The sequence below is a fragment of the Haplochromis burtoni genome, unplaced genomic scaffold, assembly GCF_018398535.1.
Source record: "Haplochromis burtoni strain Fernald_Lab_line unplaced genomic scaffold, NCSU_Asbu1 Contig_861, whole genome shotgun sequence".
Classification (NCBI taxonomy): Eukaryota; Metazoa; Chordata; class Actinopteri; order Cichliformes; family Cichlidae; genus Haplochromis; species Haplochromis burtoni.
Window position 1 is genome coordinate 57,492 of NW_024583222.1, and position 23,166 is coordinate 80,657.

The window sequence follows — 23,166 nt, forward strand, 5'->3', positions numbered from 1 at the left end:
GCTGACTAAATACTTTTTTGCCCCACTGTATGTCTATATGTGGTGGGTCAACAAAGCAGGGGCTGCATGTCATTTTTTTGGACTATGGCTGGATGAGTCTCAGTGGTTTAGGCTCATAAGATGCTCAATTCAGTGCTTCACTCACATGTCTGGCTTCATGTTTGGACCATGGTTTTCCTTTCCCAGTCAAGGTAGTGACCTCCTACTGAACCATTTCACAAAGCTTTTTTCAAAACATGGATTTTTGCTATAGAAAATTGTAGCAAAAACTCAGTCAGCTGAGGCTCAATCAAGACTGCAAGAAGTTCTCTCTTTAAAAAGTTAGTATTTTCAAGACATCTTGCTGTTACTCAAGGGGACAAAGTGAAGTGCCAAAATACATCAGATGTGGCATTTTTTCCTTCTGCTTGATAAGTGAGCTGGTCTGCTTCCTCCAATAGCTTTCAGCAGTTTTCTCTGTTCATTGGCCACCTTATGTGACAATAAATTACATCAGTGGTTAGAGATTATTTTGGCTTTGAGGTTTTACGTTTCAAAAGTGTCAGTGTTCAAAAGTTTAAAGATGCAAAACTTCTTTTTCTCTTACAAATTCATCCCTATGAGCAAATCCATTCCAATTAAGATATTGCTGTGAATTTTAAATGCTTGTGCGACTGAGCACACAAAATAATGTGTTATCACCAGAGCAGCAGATATACTGTAGTGTGCTTAGCTCAGATTTAAATGTGTGGGTGTAAACCCATAGTGTCTGCAAATGGAAACGTGATCTGACTGCTGAACGAGTGTGAAGGGGTTCCAGCTCGTAACAAACAAGAGGACTAATGCTTTTTTAATTCACATGTAGAACAGCCAACGTTGTATGCCTCATGGAAAAAAATTTCACCTGGAATACCCATTAATATTCCATTAAAGCAGGAAATTGAAAATCAAAGGAACCTCTGCTAGATTTCACATAATAACTGCAAAGTGAGCCAGAAATGGAAACAATGGAAGCATCAGCTATTATTCTCATTTTTTTGTCTCTCGACGCCATCACCTTAGTCACAAGACCCTTTACACTATTAGGCAAATATACTGACAGGCATGTATATTTGGCTGCAAAGCTCGGCGAATTTTGCCTTAATAATGAATGATGGCCAGTGGGACAGAGAACACTCAGCCTCATTAGTTCTTAGTTCTGTTCTTAGACACGGACTAATGGTGATGCCCTGACTTTAGCATTTTAACTATCACCATTCACCATTAATGGATTTACCCAAGAAGGCACCAACTGCAGACCATTAGAAAGAAGAAAAAGTTGATGTACTGCCACAGTGGCTTCAGATTTCTTGGGGAAAATGAGAATCAGAGTGAGCAGCAACATTTAGCAACGTTTGAAATTAAATTCAAGTATGTCCAGAAGATGAAAAATCACTGTGGTTTGTTGTCTGGACTTTTGTAGGCTTTCTTCTTCCTGAGTCTAACTCACTTGTGGTGATGATGATCCAGTTTGTGCAATCTTAGTTGCCATAATTTCTCACAAAATTGACCATTCTTAGAAACTAAGTATAATCTTTGAAATCTGTCACATGTATTTTAGCTTTTACCTTGTCTGCAGCATATTTCTATTTCTTGTCATCATCTGGTCCTTTTGCACATTGCCACAGATCAGCAGCTTATTGTATCATACTACAGCATTTTAGCTCCTTAATACTATTATACAAATATATTCAGGTTTATACGTTATATTCTGTTGAATTTAGATTGTATTTAGATGTTTATTTAACAGTTTTATATTACTGAGCTATGTTTAATGTTTTGGTTTCTGTAACAAAGAAATTTCTCAAGTTTTTGGCATAAATGATCTTATCTTATTAAAATAAACACAGACACCTTGGCACAAACATCATGCAGCCAAAGCCACACAGCTGCCCCTTGATACAGCTGAGTTTTGATCACTGTTCTTAACAGCCTCTTTAGATATTGGCCCTGTGCAGCTCAGCTTTCAGCTTGGATCAGCTAGACAAAGCTCATGAGAGATGGCAGATGCTCGATTGGTGTTAACAGACTTGCTTTCATGTCTGTGAGCTGCCCCTATGGATAAAGCCGCATTAATATTTATCTCTCTGGTGAGGTTTCGCATTCGTGCTACAGCTTGATTTATCCAGCACAAATATGGTGGTCACTAAAGTCATATACCAAAAACTAATTGATATCTATTATCACACCACCATTTTAAAAAAGCTTTTAGTATTCTTTCTGGAACGTGTCATTTACTACATGGTCATAACAAATTTATGCAGAATGCAATCATGGTATGATTAGTGCATAAAAAACAGACTGAACAAAATGTCCAGTCTATCCCAGGTAGTAGGTAAATAAGCTGGCAATGTCTTCAGTCATTTGATAAATAATTACAACTTAAAAGACAGTTTTATCAGTATGTTAGTAGCACAGGCTGAACAAAAACTGGTTTAGGAACCTCCATTTCTGCTGCGGCTGCAGATTGTACTTCAGCACCGGTAGCACAAATCATGAACACAGCCTACTTTAAGTGACTTTATTAATAATGAAATATTTATAGGTTGCAGTAGATACAGAACTTCCCTAATATGGAAAGGCTTTAGCGAAGCTACACTGAAGTGCCAGACAACCGTATAAACCAAACACACTGTAGAAAAGATGGAAAGCGCAACCATAATGTCACCCATTGTTTTCTGGTACCTGTTTGAAGAGAACATAACTAACCTGTTACTGTGTAAATGTACATTTTGTTAGAAAACAATAAAACAATTAGAGAAAAGGGATTTACAGATCAGTTCCAGAAACATAATAAAGTAATGACGATAGAGATGACAGTTTCACTGTCCTCAGTTATAATCAGATATTCGCTGTGTTCTCAACTGAACTGATAAACAAGGGATGCACTGCCAGCTAGGACTGAGAAAAAGTTGCCAATACATTTTAATGCTCCCACAAACTGTTATTGTCAACGACTGTTATATTTTGTGAAATGGTAGAAATTTTATTTTTTTCTCTACCTCTCAGGGTCTCACATGATGAATGCTGTTTACCAGAACCAAATGCTGTATGCTGTGTGCTCAGTAAACACGCACTTTATCATTCTGGTTTCTGGACCCAGTGCATTCACACAGTAATATACTGCAAGTGATAGCAGTCATTTGGCCAAAGGGACACACAGCGTGGTCAGTAATCGTTTATAACACACAATGGTAAACATACAATATCTCAATCTCAACCTCTTTTCTTTTTTTTTAAATCTTTAGTTGGAATGGGCACGCTGCATCATGGAACCAGCTGTACGTCTTTCCTTTCTATCACACAAAGCTAGTTTATCCTCACAGGGTAGTGTAACAGCATAATTCAAAACCTTTGTTGCTTTCTCAATGGAAGCATATACAGGACTGCAGTGCTGTTGAAGAACAGAAGTTAATACAACTTTCATGTCTTTAGAACTACTGCATCCATTGTGTTATGCATCTGTCGTTTTCTAAGGAAACACAATGCATATTTAAAAGTGTTATCAGTCACACTATGCCAGGGTTTTACACAGAGAATAAAGTAATCATGGAGACAATAATTATCTCTGAGCTTTTCAGTCTCTCACCCTCACAAAGACTTTTTATTGTTTACCAAAGAGTCTCTAATCGTACAAATATAATATTTTTTCTGTAGTCAGTTAGTGGGCAGTGAGTTATGGCAAGAACACATAATGCATGGCAGTTTTGTTTGGTTCAACAACATCAAGGATGTGGGGATTTATTTACTTAAGCATTCTCGGACTCTTATTACAGACAAAAGCAAAACACATAAGTGTCAAAGAGAAGATGGTCAGTTTTCAAAATAAAACACCCCAAGCAGATTAAATGCCCTGAAATGTTCCCAGTGTGATTAAAAGGTACAACCAGTCCATTTCCAGGGAAATTAGATTGGATGTTTCTATAGTCAATCACATACCTTGATACTGGGAACATGCAGACATATAATATTAATATCTTTAATAGGACAACCGTTCATTTTGTTGTGTTTTTTATTATTATATATCAACAAATAATTACTTAAATACTGGTGGAGATCTACAGTGGGGCAAAAAAGTATTTAGTCAGCCACCGATTGTGCAAGTTCCCCCACCTAAAATGATGACAGAGGTCAGTAATTTGCACCAGAGGTACACTTCAACTGTGAGAGACAGAATGTGAAAAAAAAATCCATGAATCCACATGGTAGGATTTGTAAAGAATTTATTCGTAAATCAGGGTGGAAAATAAGTATTTGGTCAATAACAAAAATACAACTCAATACTTTGTAACATAACCTTTGTTGGCAATAACAGAGGTCAAACGTTTACTATAGGTCTTTACCAGGTTTGCACACACAGTAGCTGGTATTTTGGCCCATTCCTCCATGCAGATCTTCTCGAGAGCAGTGATGTTTTGGGGCTGTCGCCGAGCAACACGGACTTTCAACTCCCGCCACAGATTTTCTATGGGGTTGAGGTCTGGAGACTGGCTAGGCCACTCCAGGACTTTCAAATGCTTCTTACGGAGCCACTCCTTTGTTGCCCGGGCGGTGTGTTTTGGATCATTGTCATGTTGGAAGACCCAGCCTCGTTTCATCTTCAAAGTTCTCACTGATGGAAGGAGGTTTTGGCTCAAAATCTCACGATACATGGCCCCATTCATTCTGTCCTTAACACGGATCAGTCGTCCTGTCCCCTTGGCAGAAAAACAGCCCCATAGCATGATGTTTCCACCCCCATGCTTCACAGTAGGTATGGTGTTCTTGGGATGCAACTCAGTATTCTTCTTCCTCCAAACACGACGAGTTGAGTTTATACCAAAAAGTTCTACTTTGGTTTCATCTGACCACATGACATTCTCCCAATCCTCTGCTGTATCATCCATGTGCTCTCTGGCAAACTTCAGACGGGCCTGGACATGCACTGGCTTCAGCAGCGGAACACGTCTGGCACTGCGGGATTTGATTCCCTGCCGTTGTAGTGTGTTACTGATGGTGACCTTTGTTACTTTGGTCCCAGCTCTCTGCAGGTCATTCACCAGGTCCCCCCGTGTGGTTCTGGGATCTTTGCTCACCGTTCTCATGATCATTTTGACCCCACGGGATGAGATCTTGCGTGGAGCCCCAGATCGAGGGAGATTATCAGTGGTCTTGTATGTCTTCCATTTTCTGATGATTGCTCCCACAGTTGATTTTTTCACACCAAGCTGCTTGCCTATTGTAGATTCACTCTTCCCAGTCTGGTGCAGGTCTACAATACTTTTCCTGGTGTCCTTCGAAAGCTCTTTGGTCTTGGCCATGGCGGAGTTTGGAGTCTGACTGTTTGAGGCTGTGGACAGGTGTCTTTTATACAGATGATGAGTTCAAACAGGTGCCATTCATACAGGTAACGAGTGGGGGACAGAAAAGCTTCTTACAGAAGACGTTACAGGTCTGTGAGAGCCAGAGATTTTCCTTGTTTGAGGTGACCAAATACTTATTTTCCACCCTAGATTTACCAATAAATTCTTTACAAATCCTACCATGTGAATTCATGGATTTTTTTTTCACATTCTGTCTCTCACAGTTGAAGTGTACCTCTGGTGCAAATTACTGACCTCTGTCATCATTTTAAGTGGGGGAACTTGCACAATCGGTGGCTGACTAAATACTTTTTTGCCCCACTGTAGTTAGCAACTTAGCAGCTGGTTGACTTCAAAGCCAAATAGTAGGCATTTTAATACATTTTTCAAATGCTTTTTCCTTTTTTTCAGGAAGATAAGATGACGATGAATTTCCTGAATGCTTTTGGAGTTGAATAAAAAGTGGACATTAGATTCAAATTAAGTTACATTTTTGTGCATCTCAGTTTTGATGAACTGCAAAATTTGGCACTTGTCTTGGTGGAGGATATGATTGCTGAGTGACCTTCTGATTAGCGATGGTAATCAACAAACAAAATGCTTCAAAATGGGTTTGCTTATACTTTTAGTTTATTATTTTTGCTCTAAAACCAGTGAAATTAGATAATTTGCAAGGTGTTGGAAAATAGCTCCTGCTGATATCTATAACCCAGATGTGGTGAGTAAAGAAATCAATCTAGTTTTGAGGAGCTCAGTAGCAACATTTTGAATTTATGTGCATTTCTATCAACTTCTGCTAGTCAGTAAATCTTTGGTGAGTCAAAGCAGAGTTAATCAGGCTAATTCTCAACATGGAGGCCATTAAACCAAATGAAGTATGACAATATCAAGGTCATATTTAAAAAAGTAAAATATAAACAGCTGGATTGAGATACATTTACAAAATTTGCATTAAAGAAAGCCTGTTTTGAGAGTTTAGAAAGCTGAAGTTTTTATTGAGGAAAATTAAAGATCAGATTTAGACCTCTCTGCACTGAAACATACATCGTTTCTCTTCCACAGCATGTCTTTATCCTGTTTTTCTTCTCTCACCCCAACCGGTCGCAGCAGATGGCCCCGTCCCTCCCTTCCTGTCCGATTATTAAGTGATGACGTGACGAATCCTACTTCCGGGTCTAAAGTAGTCTGCATTTAATATGGCTTTTGTGTTGTTAACATGTTTAATGCTTTGTATTCTCTTCTACTTAATCTCAAAAAGCTCCTAAAAAAGTCAGTGATCATCGTTGACCTCCCTCGGCTTTTATTACCGCTAATCATTTATTTAAGCTCAGTTTTTAAAACCTTACGGTGTAACTACAGCACAGCCCATGCAGCAGTATATGAATGACTAACCTCGTATTGTGGATGGATTATCTCAGTTGTTCTCCTGGCTGAAGTTTGGTCCTTTTACAGCATCCTGCCATGCGATTACATTTGTTCCTGACCACCGAGAACACTCACGTTAACTTTTATCGAGTGGAAAAAAAGTTAGCTTGTTTATATTATGCTAACATAGCTGTGTCGCTAGCGGTCACGTAGCACATCATTATATACCAGCTAGCCCAACTTCAGTAACCCTACAAACGTCACTGCTGTTTAGTTTCTGTCTTCATTTATGCTTGGAAGTGATAACAGAGCTGTACGTTTTAATTTGTTTCCAAAACCCCGCAGTCAGGACATGCTATATTGTATTTAGATAGAAGCTAGCAGCTAACTCCTGCTAACTTCTAACTCCGTTAAATGTCATAAATTCCGTTTTCATGGATGCCTGGATGTTAAACTCAATTGTTACACCTGGTAGAGCAGAACGCTGATCATTTTATTAAAGATGAAAGACTTTAGACAGTTTTTCAACTCTCAGTAATGCCATAGTGATCTTTGATATATGGACCTGCAGCGGAGTTTAGACCCAGACACGGCTAGTGACGTCAGACTGAACAATCGGATTAAAATGGAGTTTTTCCTTCCCACTGTCGCCAAAGTGCTTGCTCATAGGGGGTCATATGATTGCTGGGTTTTTCTCTGTATCTATTATTGTATGATCTACTGTACAATATAAAGTGCCTTGAGGTGACTGTTGTTGTGATTTGGTGCTATATAAATAAAATTGATCTAAACTTTAATGATCAGCTGACTTAGATTAGGCCTCAGAGGGGTCCTGTCCTGCAGGTTTTAGATGTGTCCTTGATCCAACACAGCTGATTTAAAGACTAAATACCTCCTCAACATGTCTTGAAGTTCTCCAGAGGCCTGTTAATGAACTAATCATTTATTCAGGTGGTTGACCAGGGTGATATCTAAAACCTGCAGAATACCAGCCCTCGAGGGCTGGAGTTGGACACCCCTGGATTAGGTGCTAAAAACATCTTAATTTGACACAACTGCTTCACTTTTGAATCTATAATGTACACTCGCCTTAAAAGAACTGATCTGAAGATGATGGTTATTTTGAGAATTTCTCATTTCACAAAATGTTTTGGGTTTTTTACCCCCGTTAGTAAGCCCTTCTTTACATCGGTCTCCTTTTCCTTTCTCATATCTAAAACTGGGAGCAATTGGTACAGTAAAGAATATGAGAGGAATACAAAATGATAAACGAAGAGGGAAACAACATGTGACAAGAAGAAAACACAAGTAATGCAAAGTCTGTTAACTAAATCAAATCAAATCAAATCAAATCACTTTTATTGTCACATCACATGTGCAGGCACACTGGCACAGCACATGCGAGTGAAATTCTTGTGTGCGAGCCCCACAAGCAACAGAGATGTGCAAACACAACAACACAAACGAGCAAAATACAAGAATGGCCAACCTGAAACTAATAAATATATGTACAATATATAATAGTGTATGCATTTCTGGATGTGTATACTAAATATTTTCCTACGTGTGTGTGTGTGTGTGTGTGTGTGTTATACACATTTTTACAAATTAAATAGTAAAAAAAAAAAATAAATAAAATATATAAAAATATACAGAGTTGAATATGTGCAAAACAAGTGGCATTTATATACAGTGTGGAGTGCATAATGTTGAAGTTCCAGTAGTGAAGCTGAGGTGTCTATGACGTGTTCAGCAGTCTGATGGCCTGGTGGAAGAAGCTGTCTCTCAGTCTGCTGGTACGGGACCGGATGCTGCAGAACCTCCTTCCTGATGGAAGCAGTCTGAACAGTTTATGGCTGGGGTGACTGGAGTCCTTGATGATCCTCCCCGCTTTCCTCAGGCACCGCTTCCTGTAGATGTCTTGGAGGGAGGGAAGCTCACCTCCAATTATCCGTTCAGAGCACCGCACTACTCGCTGGAGAGCTTTGCAGTTGTAGGCGGTGCTGTTGCCATACCAGGTGGTGATGCATCCAGTGAGGATGCTCTCAATGGCACAGTGATAGAAGGTCCTGAGGATGCGGGGGCTCATGCCGAATCTTTTCAGTCTCCTGAGAAAGAAGAGGCGCTGCTGCGCCTTCTTCACTGTTTTGTTTGTGTGTACTGACCACGTAAGATCCTCAGCCAGATGTACACCAAGGAACCGGAAGCTGCTCACTCTCTCCACAGCAGCGCCGTTGATGGTGATGGGGGTGTGTACTTCTCTGCACCTCCGGAAGTCCACTATCAACTCCTTTGTCTTTGCGACGTTGAGGGTGAGATGGTTGTCTTGACACCAGTGGGTCAGGGCGCTGACCTCCTCCCTGTAAGCCGTCTCATCACCGTTGGTGATAAGACCCACCACTGTAGTGTCGTCCGCAAACTTCACAATGATGTTGGAGCTGTTAGTGGCTGTGCAGTCGTAGGTGTAGAGTGAGTACAGGAGAGGGCTCAGTACACACCCCTGTGGAGCACCAGTGTTCAGTGTGATGGGGGATGAGGTGATGCTGCCCAGTCTGACCACCTGGCGTCTGTCAGACAGGAAGCTAAGGATCCAGCTGCAGAGGGAGCTGCTCAGTCCTAGATCCTGCAGTTTCCTGTCCAGCTTCGAGGGAACGATGGTATTGAATGCTGAGCTGTAATCTACAAACAGCATTCTCACATACGTGTCTCTCTTCTCCAGGTGTGACAGGGCAGTGTGTAGTGTCAGGGCTATGGCATCATCAGTGGACCTGTTGTGGCGGTATGCAAACTGTAGAGGGTCCAGTGAGTCGGGTAGTGCAGAGCAGATGAAGTCCCTGACCAGCTTCTCGAAGCATTTGCTTACGATGGGGGTCAGGGCTACAGGTCGCCAGTCGTTCAATGAGGAGATGGTGGAGGATTTGGGTACAGGGACGATGGTGGCCATTTTGAAGCAGGCTGGGACTACAGACAGAGAGAGGGAAAGGTTGAAGATGTGGTGACCCGAGCTGAGGATGACTAGCGGGCGATCCTGGAAGTGCTTCCGTACTGACTCGCACATTCCAGACACAGTGCGCACTGACGTTAGAGGACGCGGCCGGTGACGACTCCCGTCCGGACCAGTAGCTTTGCGCGCGTTCACCTTCCTGAAGCACTTCCGCACATCCTCCTCAGACACAGTGTGCGCACTGACGTCATCCGCGGTGCGCACACTGTCCGGTCTCATGGTGTTCGCTGCGTCGAATCTAGCGTAGAATACGTTTAGATCCTCACACAGAGAGGCCGTGGTCTGCGGTGTGCTGGTTTTCCCTCTAAAGTCTGTGATCGTGTTTAGTCCCTGCCACATACTCCGAGGGTTGTCAAACTGTTGCTCCACCCTGTCCCTGTACTCACGTTTGGCTGCTTTGATCGTCTTCCGGAGTTGGTAATGTGCGTGTTTGTAGTCCGATGTGTTCGCGGAGGCAAAGGCGGTGTTCCGTGCCGCGCGAACATCTCCGTTAATCCAGGGTTTTTGATTTGGGAAGGATTTAACTGTTCTGGATGGGACGACATCTTCCACGCATTTCCTGATAAATCCGACAGACTGAGTCTGTGTATTCATCAATGTCTCTGGCGGCCACGTGAAACATTTCCCAGTCCGCGTGATCAAAACAGTCCCGCAGCGCAGACTCCGATTGGTCCGTCCAACAGTGCAACTACAGCTGTTTCTTTCACTTTTGCCTATCTCCTACTGAGAAGCCAAAAAGACACAAAGAAAACGTCATCATTGGAGGCTAGCTCATGCTCTGCTTTGCACATATATTGTAAATTTTCATGAAATTTACAAAATTAAGTTTTAAAGTTTAAATTTAAGAAACTGTATGTATCACTTGACTGGGCCATCTGTTCTGTACCAATTTTATATCTGCAACTCTCTCATGGATGATCTGAGTTATGACCTTCTTCAATTCTTTTCAGTTTACTTAATCCCCTGGCATTCAAACTTGCAATTTTTTATATTCTCCCACCCCCAGCAAAAACTCTACTCTACCATGCTGGGGGAGTCTGAGGACATTAAGTTCAAAGGGACCATACTACTGACGCTGCTCCAAGGAGCTGTGGCTGCAAGATGGTTGGTGCCTGTTGTGATGGTAATGCCCAAAATCAGATGATGGACACCAGAATGAACGGAGCCATCAAGCTGAAGAACGAGTAATATCAGGCTAGGAAGCAGCTGATGAGCACATTTTACATTTTGTTTGTAAGCCTTTTTTTCTCAAAAGTTCTGTTAATGGTATGGTATCCAAGTTCAACAAGCCAGTACTATTTTTTATATGAATTCCTTCAGTATTTACCAGCTAACATACATTTCTTCTTTGGCTCAGATTTGTTTAATTGCTGAGGCCATGGTCCTCAGCCGGAAAAAGGTGGAGTATCTTGGTGTCTTGTTCATAAGTGATAGAAGGGAATGGGAGATTGACAGACAGATTGGTGCTGCAGACGCAGTGATGCGAATGCTGTACTGGTCCATCGTGGTGAAGAGAGAGCTGAGTGTAAAAGCAAAGCTCTCAATTTACTGGTTGATCTACGTCCCTACCCTCACCTATGGTCACGAGCTGTGGGTAGTGACCTAAAGAAGAAGATTGCAGATAAAATATGAGCTTCCTCCAAAGAGTGGCTGGCCTCTCCCTTAGAGATAGGGTGAGAGGTTCAGCCATCCAGGAGGGACTCAGAGTAGAGCCGCTGCTCCTCGACATAGAAAGGAGGCAGTTGAGGTGGTTTGGGCATCTGACAAGGATGCCTCCTGGGTGCCTGCTGGGTGAGGTGTTCTGTCATGTCCCACCGAGAGGAGGCCCTGGGGCAGACCCAGGACATGCTGGAGAGATTATATCTCTCAGCTGGCCTGTAAACAACTTGGTGTTCCCCCGGACAAGCTGGAGGAGGTGGCTGGGGAGAGGGAGGTCTGGGCTTCTCTGCTTAGGCTGCTGCTCCCGCAACCTGGCCCCAGATAAGCGGAAGAAGATGGATGGATGGATGTTTAATTGCTTTGGTAATTCAGGACTATACTATATACTATAAAATGTTACTGAATTTTCAGTCACTGTTTTACCACAGTCACTGTGGTATGGCAATCAACTTTTTGTTTCATCTCTGTCATGTTACTGGCAGTGGTTGTGACAGCATTGCAATTCCTAATGAAGTGGTCATCGATACTGTCAAGTTTAGATCAAAGCTCTAAATGTCTTTAGTTCCATTAGCCACGCTTTCAGATCTGCCATGTTACTCAGAGCTTCCTTGTAATGTTCTGACAGAGAAGTGTTGGTTTTTGAATTTTTTGAGTTGCAGGTGAAAATATCATAGATTTTGATTACATGGCTTGTAGTCCAAAGCCCTTTGAACGGTCAACAACACTAGAACAGCATTACAAAAATATGAGCACATTGTATAATTCAACTGGCAATAGCTTAAAATGAGGTAGAAGTGAAGCCTTTTTTTAAAAGCCTAAAGAAAAAAAAAAACTTGTCATCTTTTTGTCCATCCATCCATCCATCCATTCGCTTCTGCTTATCCTTCTCAGGGTCACAGGGGGCGCTGGACCCGATCCCAGCTGTCATAGGGCGAGAGGCAGGGTTTTTGTTAGATATAAAAATCAAACTTAGATATAGAATAGGACATTTTCCAGGGGAAAGATTAGCCAACCATGGATATCTGGATCTGGTGTTGAGACAACAAGTTTTTGAGCATAACAGTATCATCTACTATAGCAGTGAGGCTTTAAAAACCAGTGCAATCACAATCCATTACCTATATAACTCATTTGACAAAACGTCAGACTCTGCTGCACTGTCTGTATATTTCTCTTGACAATTTGTGAAATAATAATAGGGCTAGGATGTCTGATACAACCAGGTTTAATCAAATATCTTATATAACTGTGATAGAGTTCAAATTATGGTTGCTTATAATCAAGTAAGTATTGAGGTTCAATAGCAGGTCCACTATTTTTCACTTTGTATATAAATTATGCTTTTCTGTTGTACAGATCTTTCTGAGTAGGGCTTGATAATATCCAGACTGGAAAGGCTACAATGAAACTGAATGTTCATTAATAGAAAACCTAAATATTGATCTTTGAACACTATTATCAGTTTGCTCACATAATAGTATTCAAACTTTTGGATGGTTTTCCTTCTTTTAGAATGTAGAAGAGTTTTTATTGGCAAAAAACCTTAGAACAGGGATATTGTTTATATCTATGTTGCCTCCTCTTCAGTTCACTGTCAACTGTGTATCCTAGCTTTTTCTTTTCATATTAAATGCACAATCTCACTTCTCCCCAAAAATCAGTAAAAATCTCATAAACACATATTTTATTCACAATAAAAGAGAGTGCATATTAAATGTTTAAATTTAGACATTTTGCGAAAAAAAATATTGGGACAGGATTTGATGGCAGCAACATGTCTCAGAAAAGTTTGGAAGAGGACAACAAAGGGCTAGAAAAGTAAGTGATATTAAAAAAGCACTCACATAAAAAGCTTGCATCTCTGGTGGTATGGGGGTGTATCAGTGCCTATGGAATTGTCATTTTACAGATCTGGAAGGGCACCGTCATTGCCAAACGTTATAATGGTTGCCTGGATGGGAGGAACATATGCTTTACCACCATCATATGCTGTATGTTGGTACAGCCATCTTCTGTTTTGAACCGTGGTTATGAAATAACACTGTCTATGAAGACCACACAAAGGTTTAAAGATTTCTCAATCCCTAACATGCACCTGGAGCTATAATTGAGGATGCAAGTGTGTCCTTTGTGTCTTTTTACTCCTTCTAAATCCAGTATTCAAGTATTGTTACTATGTTTTAGTTATTTAAGACTGTCAATATAACTGGCCTTCATGTATGAATATGTACTATATTGCCAAAAGTATTTGCTCTGGTCTGCTTTTACATGCATATGAACTTAAGTGAGAGTCCATTCTTAATCCATAGTGTTTAATAAGATGTCGGCCAACCCCTTCCACAGGTTTTTTGTCCAAAATGTCTTGGTATGCTGAAGCATCAAGAGACCTTTTACTGGAACTGAGGGCCAAGCCCCAAACCCTGAAAAACAACCACTCACTATATACCCCATCCATCAAACTTTACACTTGGCACAGTGCAGTCAGACATGTACCATTCTCATGGCAGCCACCAAACCCAGACTTGTCTATCAGCTTGCCAGACGGAGAATCATGATTCGTTGCTCCTGAAAACACGTCATCACTGTATCTGACACTTAGCATTGTGCTTGGTGATGTAAGGCTTGGATGCAGCAGCGATGGAAACCCATTCCATAAAACTCTCTGCACACACTGTTCTTGAGCTGAACTGAAGGCCACATGAAGTTTAGAGGTCTATAGCGATTGACTAGCTTAGTTGCTGTCATTCCCAATAGCTCCCGCTCTGTTATAATACTATATTATAATATTATAAGCTACTGTGGAATATTTAGTAGTGAGGAAATTCACGTCTGGACGTGTTGCACAGGTGGCATCCAATCACGTAACCATCCTGGAACTCACTGAGCTCCTGAGAGCGACCCCTTCTTTCACAAATGTGTATAAAAGCATAGGATGCATAGGTGCCTGATTTTATACACCTGTTGCCATGGAAGTGATTGTAACACTTGAATTCAATGATTTGAATGTGTAAGTGAATACTTTTGTCAATGCAGTGTGTTAAAATTTGTAGCTATTTTATCTATTTTGTGAATTTCATGAAGAGAAGCAGTAAACACAATAGATCAGAATCTAGTAGACCACAATAGAAAACGGGCAGTGGCGGTGGTGGCATGCTGTTTACAACCAATTGAGAGGCCGTTTATCTGTTCTACGAGCACAGTGTTCCCATAATGGCCAGTTTGAGGCCATTATGGGAACACTGTGCTCGTAAAACTAGGAGCTTGTAATAGTTCTCTGTCACTCTCAGCAGGGAATAATCCAAATATTTGTATCAATGTTGACATAGTTTAAACAAAACACTCTGCAGAGGCTACATGCCACATGTCATGTGCTGTTTTATAATTGTATGCAGACCCAATCCCTGACGTAAACAAATCTGTTTTTTGTCTGGTGTTATGTCTAACATCCTTAAAGCAGAACCCAGAGAAATACAAATATGCTTTTACACTATTTCAAATATTATAAAATTTACAATGCAAATTGAGAGATTTGCTCTCTCTCTTTTTTTTTTCACAATAAATGTTCAGTACCAAATAACTTGTCATAATTTTTAATTCTTATGGGGAGGTATCTGAGAAAACAAAACAAAAACAAAAGCCCTGAGCTCCAATAGAAGAATATACTTTTAAGTCACTACACAATATGAGAAGGTAAGGCTGACTTTTTAAACTGTAGACCAAATCAAAGTACCTGGTCTTCAGAACTTGGTGGCACACAAATGTATATAATGTATATAATATAATGTCACCAAAACATTTTTCTGTGAAGCGGTCTTTGGACTCAGTACTTTCTGTCAGCTCTGTGGTTAAGTCATAGTCAGTGACACTATAATAATTTAGCAAATTCTCAGTTGTTGATTCATCCCAAGACTTGTTTCAAGTTAAGAGAGCTTATGCTTATAATTTGTAAGTGGTTCGAAATTACACATTTTAAACTTAACTATATATTAATGAACTCCTCAAAAATAAAACCAGTATCAGTTTTTCACATATGCAAGAAGACACATGAAGAAATCAGTCATCAACATTTTCACCTAAAAAAGTTTAATCAATAAAAGTTCCTGCATCAATGCGACCTAGCTAACTTTGAAGTTGGCAATGGGAAACAAAGTTTATCTGCCTTATCTTTTTCGATGACATAGGTGTGTCTGTTTCTCTATTGCAATGATTTTACTTCAAGACTCTGCTGCAGTTCTTTATTCTCCATCATGCACATGGCGTGGAGCAGATACGTGCAGAGAGATGGAGAGGTGATGTAATATGAAGAGCACAACTGTTCCCTCTAAATTATTTTTTGTTAAGGAGATAAAAGAAGACAGGCAGATGGTGGTGGATTTTTACAATGATGGAGGATGGAAATGGCTGTCGTGAACATGTAATTTAAGAAAAGGGAGAAACAGAGTAACAAAAGAGTAGAGGAAGGTGCAAACAGGTGGACTTCATCCTATGCAGAAGGCAAAATCTGCAAGAGACAGAAGAAAGTGGACAAGGAGAATTGATGGTGGAATGACGAAGTACAAGAAAGCACTCAAAGAAAGAAGTTAGCAAAGAAAAAGAAATGAGAAATGACCCATTAGGCCTCTGGAATGACCTTCTGAAAGCACTGATATCAACCTTACTGTGGCCTATACTACCAGGAAATTAACTAATTTAATTCTACCAATTATGTCCAAGAAAAGGATCCTAATATTCAGCCAGAGTTATGTCAGAAGCTTGTTTATGTTCATATCAAAATTGCCTAATTGAGTTGCAAATTGCTAATGGACATTTAACCAAATATTAGTGGGAGTGTTTGTGTACTATGACCCTGTGTGGATTCCAACTTGTGCACCCAAATCTTGTTTTTTTTTCCAAGTTATTAAATATGTATGCTGTGCAATTCATCAATCATTAAAAATGTAAAATAACACAACATTCATGCCTATGATGAGTGTGTGCAAACCTCTGACCACAACTGCATATCTTCTGTAGTGATTTAATACTAGCCACAAATAGGATTTGAAGTGAGTTTGATTATGTGAACATTTTACAAATAGAAATCAGTTAAATATTTCTCACATGCAGTACAGACAACGCAAGACATTGGTGATGAATCTCCATCTGATCCTGAAAATTCCTATTGTGGGAGGAAGGAATCACTAGGAAAATAATCGTCAACCCTACACAGCTTGCTTCTTTCAAGCCAAAAATAACTATAACAAGTGAGAAGCAACAAGACACACTAGTAACACACACACACTAGTAAAACAGATCTAAAAGATCTGTCGAGAGTTGTCATAAAGTAGCCTCTGTATGGGGCTAGAAAATCAAATGTCAAATACCAGCAGGGGCTTCAAAGCAGCACAGCACTTGAGTGAATACACTCTGTTGCTTTCAATGAGGCTGGTAGAGAGGCCAAATTTTATTATGTCATTTAGATTTCAACTACCACTGCTATGAGAATGTAAACATAACCAAGGCTCTGTTTTTCTTGCAGTCCATTAAGGTCTTGACCAATTCCTGTGAAGAGGAAGACCAGGCACGAGAGGCGGGATATACTATAGTCGGAGAAGGGATGTTTAAAACACGGGTTCTTACTTCATGAAGACACACAGGACAATAGTGAGATTCAGACTTCATTCTGCAGTACAAAGGCCATTCAATCAACCAGCTGACTCTTGGGTGTTCAGCTGATCAACCATACTTTTGGTCACAAAGCAGATGCTATGTAACTTTGTAAAATCATTTTTGAGACTATGTTGTAGCCAGTGTTGGGAAGGTTACTTTTAAAATGTATTCCATTACAGATTACAGAATACATGCCCCAAAATGTATTCTGTAACGTATTCCGTTACGTTACTCAATGACAGTAACGTATTCTGAATACTTTGGATTACTTAATATATTATCATGCTTTTTACAACAACGTGAATGTACTATTGCTGTGTGATTTATTACTATTACTGAAGGTCCGCGACTCCGAACTGTAGTAAAGGGACCTCTGACTAATACGGCGGGGTCCCTGTCGGCTCGTAGCCGAAAAATAGCTTTACTTTGTTGTGTGGGTCAACTTTTCTTGCGAGAGACAGAGAGAGGCGTTGAAAGGCTGCTCCAACGGAACTTATTGTTTCGGAGGAAAACACGAACACGGTGTACAGTCGAGTCTTAATAGCTTACTTACAACTGGGCTCGTCAGGCTCTCTTCTTGGCTGCAGTGGTTATTATTATATTTACATGCTTCCAGCTCCCGTTTTTGCTCGATGACAACTCGTACTTTTCCACTCCCCTTTTTCTCCCTCCTCGCGCTCACAGACACATAACGTGTATGGCAGTCCATTCTCCCTGCAACACGGACTACACTGCCCATGATGCTACATTCTTTAGAGCTATGCTTGTAGCATTCTGCCTGTTAGCTTAGCACAACAACAACAACAACAACAACGAAAAGGCGCTCTCTCACCCAGGAAACACACAGTCGCAGAGAGAGAGAGCGTCGCCCTGTAACCATGGCAACCGTAACGCTGCCGCCTGGAACAAAAGAACGTAGCTGTCAAACAAAACCCAAACAGTCCTGACCCGCGACAAATGAAACAGGAAAGTACCGCAGTGTAATCCATTTATTCAATTCAATTCAATTTTATTTATATAGCGCCAAATCACAACAAAAGTCGCCTCAAGGCGCTTCATAGATACAGAGAAAAACCCAACAATCATATGACCCCCTATGAGCAAGCACTTTGGCGACAGTGGGAAGGAAAAACTCCCTTTTAACAGGAAGAAACCTCCGGCAGAACCAGGCTCAGGGAGGGGGGCCATCTGCTGCGACCGGTTGGGGTGAGAGAAGGAAGACAGGATAAAGACATGCTGTGGAAGAGAGACAGAGGTTAATAACAGATATGATTCAATGCAGAGAGGTCTATTAATACATAGTGAGTGAGAAAGGTGACTGGAAAGGAAAAACTCAATGCATCATGGGAATCCCCCGGCAGCCTACAGTCTATTGCAGCATAACTAAGGGAGGATTCAGGGTCACCTGGTCCAGCCCTAACTATATGCTTTAGCAAAAAGGAAAGTTTTAAGCCTAATCTTAAAAGTAGAGATAGTGTCTGTCTCCCGAATCCAAACTGGAAGCTGGTTCCACAGAAGAGGGGCCTGAAAACTGAAGGCTCTGCCTCCCATTCTACTTTTAAATACTCTAGGAACAACAAGTAGGCCTGCAGAGCGAGAGCGAAGTGCTCTAATAGGGTGATATGGTACTACAAGGTCATTAAGATAAGATGGGGCCTGATTATTTAAGACCTTGTATGTGAGGAGCAGGATTTTGAATTCAATTCTGGATTTAACAGGAAGCCAATGAAGGGAAGCCAAAACAGGAGAAATATGCTCTCTCTTTCTAGTCCCTGTCAGGACTCTTGCTGCAGCATTTTGGATTAGTTGAAGGCTTTTCAGCGAGTTTTTTGGACATCCTGATAATAATGAATTACAGTAGTCCAGCCTGGAAGTAATAAATGCATGAACTAGTTTTTCAGCGTCACTCTGAGACAGGATATTTCTAATTTTAGAGATGTTGCGCAAATGGAAGAACGCAGTCTTACATATTTGTTTAATATGTGCGTTGAAGGACATGTCCTGGTCAAAAATGACTCCAAGGTTCCTCACAGCGTTACTGGAGGCCAAGGTAATGCCATCCAGAGTAAGAATCTGGTTAGATACCATATTTCTAAGATTTTCAGGGCCGAGTACAATAACCTCAGTTTGATCTGAATTAAGAAGCAGAAAGTTAGCGGCCATCCAGGTCTTTATGTCTTTAAGACATTCCTGCAGTTTAACTAATTGGTGTGTGTTATCTGGCTTCATGGACAGATAGAGCTGGGTGTCATCTGCATAGCAGTGAAAATGTATGCTATGTCTTCTAATGATACTGCCTAAGGGAAGCATGTATAATGTAAACAGAATTGGTCCTAGCACTGAACCCTGTGGAACTCCATAATTAACCTCAGTGTGTGAAGAGGACTCTCCATTTACATGCACAAATTGGAGTCTATTAGATAGATATGATACAAACCACTGCAGCGCAGTACCTGTAATACCTACAGCATGTTCTAATCGCTCTAATAGGATATTATGGTCGACAGTATCGAATGCTGCACTAAGGTCTAGCAGGACAAGCACAGAGATGAGTCCACTGTCAGAGGCCATAAGAAGATCATTTGTAACCTTCACTAAAGCTGTTTCTGTGCTGTGATGAGCTCTGAAACCTGACTGAAACTCTTCAAATAAACCATTCCTCTGCAGATGATCTGTTAGCTGTTTGACAACTACTCTTTCAAGGATTTTTGATATGAAAGGAAGGTTGGAGATTGGCCTATAATTAGCTAAGACTGCTGGGTCTAGAGATGGCTTTTTGAGTAAAGGTTTAACTACAGCCAGCTTGAAGGCCTGTGGTACATAGCCGATCATTAGAGATAGGTTGATCATATTTAAGATCGAAGAATTAATTAATGGCAGGACTTCTTTGAGCAGTTTTGTAGGAATGGGGTCTAAAAGACACGTTGATGGTTTGGAGGAAGTAATTATTGAAGTTAACTCAGAAAGATCAATTGGAGAAAAAGAGTCTAACTTAACATCAATGGTACTAAGAGTAGCTGTAGATAATATTACATCTGTGGGATGATTATTGGTAATTTTTTCTCTAATGATAAAAATTTTATTTGTGAAGAAGTTCATGAAGTCATTACTAGTTAACGTTAAAGGGATGGTTGGCTCAAAAGAGCTCTGACTTTTTGTCAGCCTGGCTACAGTGCTGAAGAGAAACCTGGGGTTGTTCTTATTTTCTTCAATCAGTGATGAATAGTAAGATGTTCTGGCTTTGCGGAGGGCTTTCTTATAAAGCAGCAAACTATTTCTCCAGGCTAAATGATGATCCTCTAGATTTGTGACACGCCATTTCCTCTCCAGATTACGAGTCATCTGCTTTAGGGTACGTGTTTGAGAATTATACCACGGAGTCAGGTACTTCTGATTTGAGGCCTTAGTTTTCACAGGAGCTACAGTATCCAGAGTCCAGTTATTTCAACAAAGTAACTGTATTCTAAATACCACCTTTTTACAGGTTTTATTCTACGTTCATCTCATTTCAGTTCAATTCAATTTTGGTTATATAGCACCAAATCACAATCTTATGGCGCTTTCTATTGCAAGGTAAAGATGCTACAATCATAGAACGAAAGCCACAACAATCAGACCTTGAGAAAGAAAAACTCCCTTTTTATAGGAAGAAACCTCTTGCACAAACAGAGGAAGGAATGACAGCCATTTGCTGTGACTGGTTGGCAGTGAGGGGAGCGAGACAGAGCAAAAGAAACACGGTGGAAGAAAGCCAGAAATTAATAATAACTAATGATTAAATGCATAGTGGTGTATAAACACATACGCCAATGAATACGAAGCACTCAGTGCATCTTGGGAAGGCCCAGCAGCCTAGGACTATTGCAGCATAACTAACGGAGGGTTCAGGGTCACGTGATCCAAGCCAAACTATAAAATTTATCAAAAGGAAAGTTTTAAGCCAAATCTTAAAAGAAGAGAGGGTTTCTGTCTCTTGAAGCCAAAATGGGAGTTGGTAAAAGGCAATTTGGATTTGAACTCTATACAGATTCATTTTATTTAAGCAGCAACACACAGTAAATGGTTCAGCAGCGGGGAACTTGTCCACAAGTCACAAAGTTTTAGAAATGTAAATAGCCTATTTGATTTTTAGCTGAAAATAAATCGGCATTGTCCAGCGACCATTCATGACTGTTTAATTATAAATACTCTCATGTGAAATATAACACCAAACAAATACCTAACTGTGACTTTGTGTAAGAGAAAACCTGGAGTTTTTTAGGCTTGACATAGTCATTTTTTCATGTTTTTCTAAATCTGCTTTCTGAAATAGGGCCCTGTAACGTGTAGAATTAAATGTTCTTTTTGTAATTAAAAAGACTAAAACCTTCAATTTGAATGATCATGAAGTGTTAAACATTTTGTTTTTGTTTTTTTTGCATTTTTTATGCATTTGAAAGTGTTATTTCACACTCAAGATCTATTTAAAGAGACAGCATGTGTACTGAACTTTGAAAGCCCATAAAAATGTGTACAGTGGCCAGACATTACTAATGCAAGTAATATTGCGAGGCACAGTTATTGGAAAGGAAAAATAAAACTACACCCCGATTAACAATGCAGGAAAAAACACACAGTGAAAGGAACATTTCAGTCAAGCAGAAAAAAAATGTAAACATCCTTCTCCCTCCATGAATTGGTCAGGTTAAAGTCAATGTCCTGCACTAACAATGAGACCCTGAGTAACCCACTCCCTCACAGCTTGAGACCACTCAGTGCAATAGCAGTAAACATGCTCACAGGTATACCAGCCCAGGAGCAGTTCACACAGCAGCACTGCACTACAATACTGCATATAGATGAATCCCTGCTACACTGGAATGTCTTCTTTACTTTCAGGCTCCTCACGCTCTGCAACAATTAAGAAATAAAAAAAACAAAAACAAATTCACATCCTTGCACATTTAGATTTCTCTCCCCATCTTACATTTACCTTGCATATTTTACACACATACACACACATTTTACAGTTCTTTTTCCTCTATGATGGAAGGAAACCAACTAAACATCAAGAACATTCTGGAAATCTTTTGTGTTTTCTTCCATTTACTTATATTAATGGTAAATGTCCAAATATTGTGGCTGTTATCTGCCAGTTCTACAGGGGGCAATAATTCTCTTGTCATCTGTATGTAACTTTGATCTAGCGGAGTACTATTAGTTTACCCAGCTAATATTTGTTTCTCGGGTAGCTTTTTCAAGTAATTGATAAAAGGTCAAATTGACTGATTGATAAAATATAATTACTCTATTGGATTCTACCCTTGCACACCTGTTGCTTTTTTTAGTTGGCAGTCAAGGTACAGGGTACAGAGCCTCTGTTGCTTTAAATGCTTTCATAACCAACCCAAAGTTCTTTTAGAATTAAACTTTGCTACACGGCAGAAATTGCTGTGTTTATTTTGACATGGCAAAACTGAGATGAGACAATAAATTATTTTAAACAGTCACCAGAACAGAATAGAATAGAATCTTCAGCCATTTCTGTTATAAAGAAGACAAAAAAAAGTGCATTTTAAATGGCACTGAGAGGAAGTCCTCATGTTAGAGATGTGAAAAGGCCGCATAAGAACGTTGCAATGGTGGCTGTGGAATAAAGTAAAAATAATAAAGTCTCCTTTTCATGTGTTTTGCACTTGGTTTTACTGTCTTTTTCACTCTCACTTGCTGCTTAGGTTTAGGAACTAAGAACTACTTGGTGAGGAAGTTCAGTAAAAAATACATGCACCTTCACAGCAGCTACCCTTTGCACTTTCTCACTAATGCACTACTGCTAAATGACACCTGGTGTGTCTAGAACATACCAGCATTTACTAAATGATTTGTTTTTAATGCTTTGTTGAAATTGATCCTTTAACAGTGTAAGCCATGTGGGAAAGCCATGAAGGAAAATCATTTTCCCAGTCCTGATGCAACTTGATTGGTCAGTTGGAATGACATTAATTATGATGTTGTAGGAACAACACCATATACTGTCACGGTCTGCAGAGACAGGCCGTGCGATGGTGTGTGTAATGGACCCAGGTGCGTACACAAGTGAGTAGACGGGAGTGAACTTAACAGAAAGCGAGCCTTTATTATGGCTGGAGACAA

General features: G+C 40.3%; 1 protein-coding gene across 1 annotated transcript in view; it reads right to left on the reverse strand.

The window, feature by feature from the left end:
- LOC106632662 (neurotensin receptor type 1-like) overlaps nt 1–23,166 on the reverse strand; it is a 73,102-nt gene that overhangs the window by 40,139 nt on the left and 9,797 nt on the right. The gene's annotated exons all lie outside the window — the stretch shown is intronic.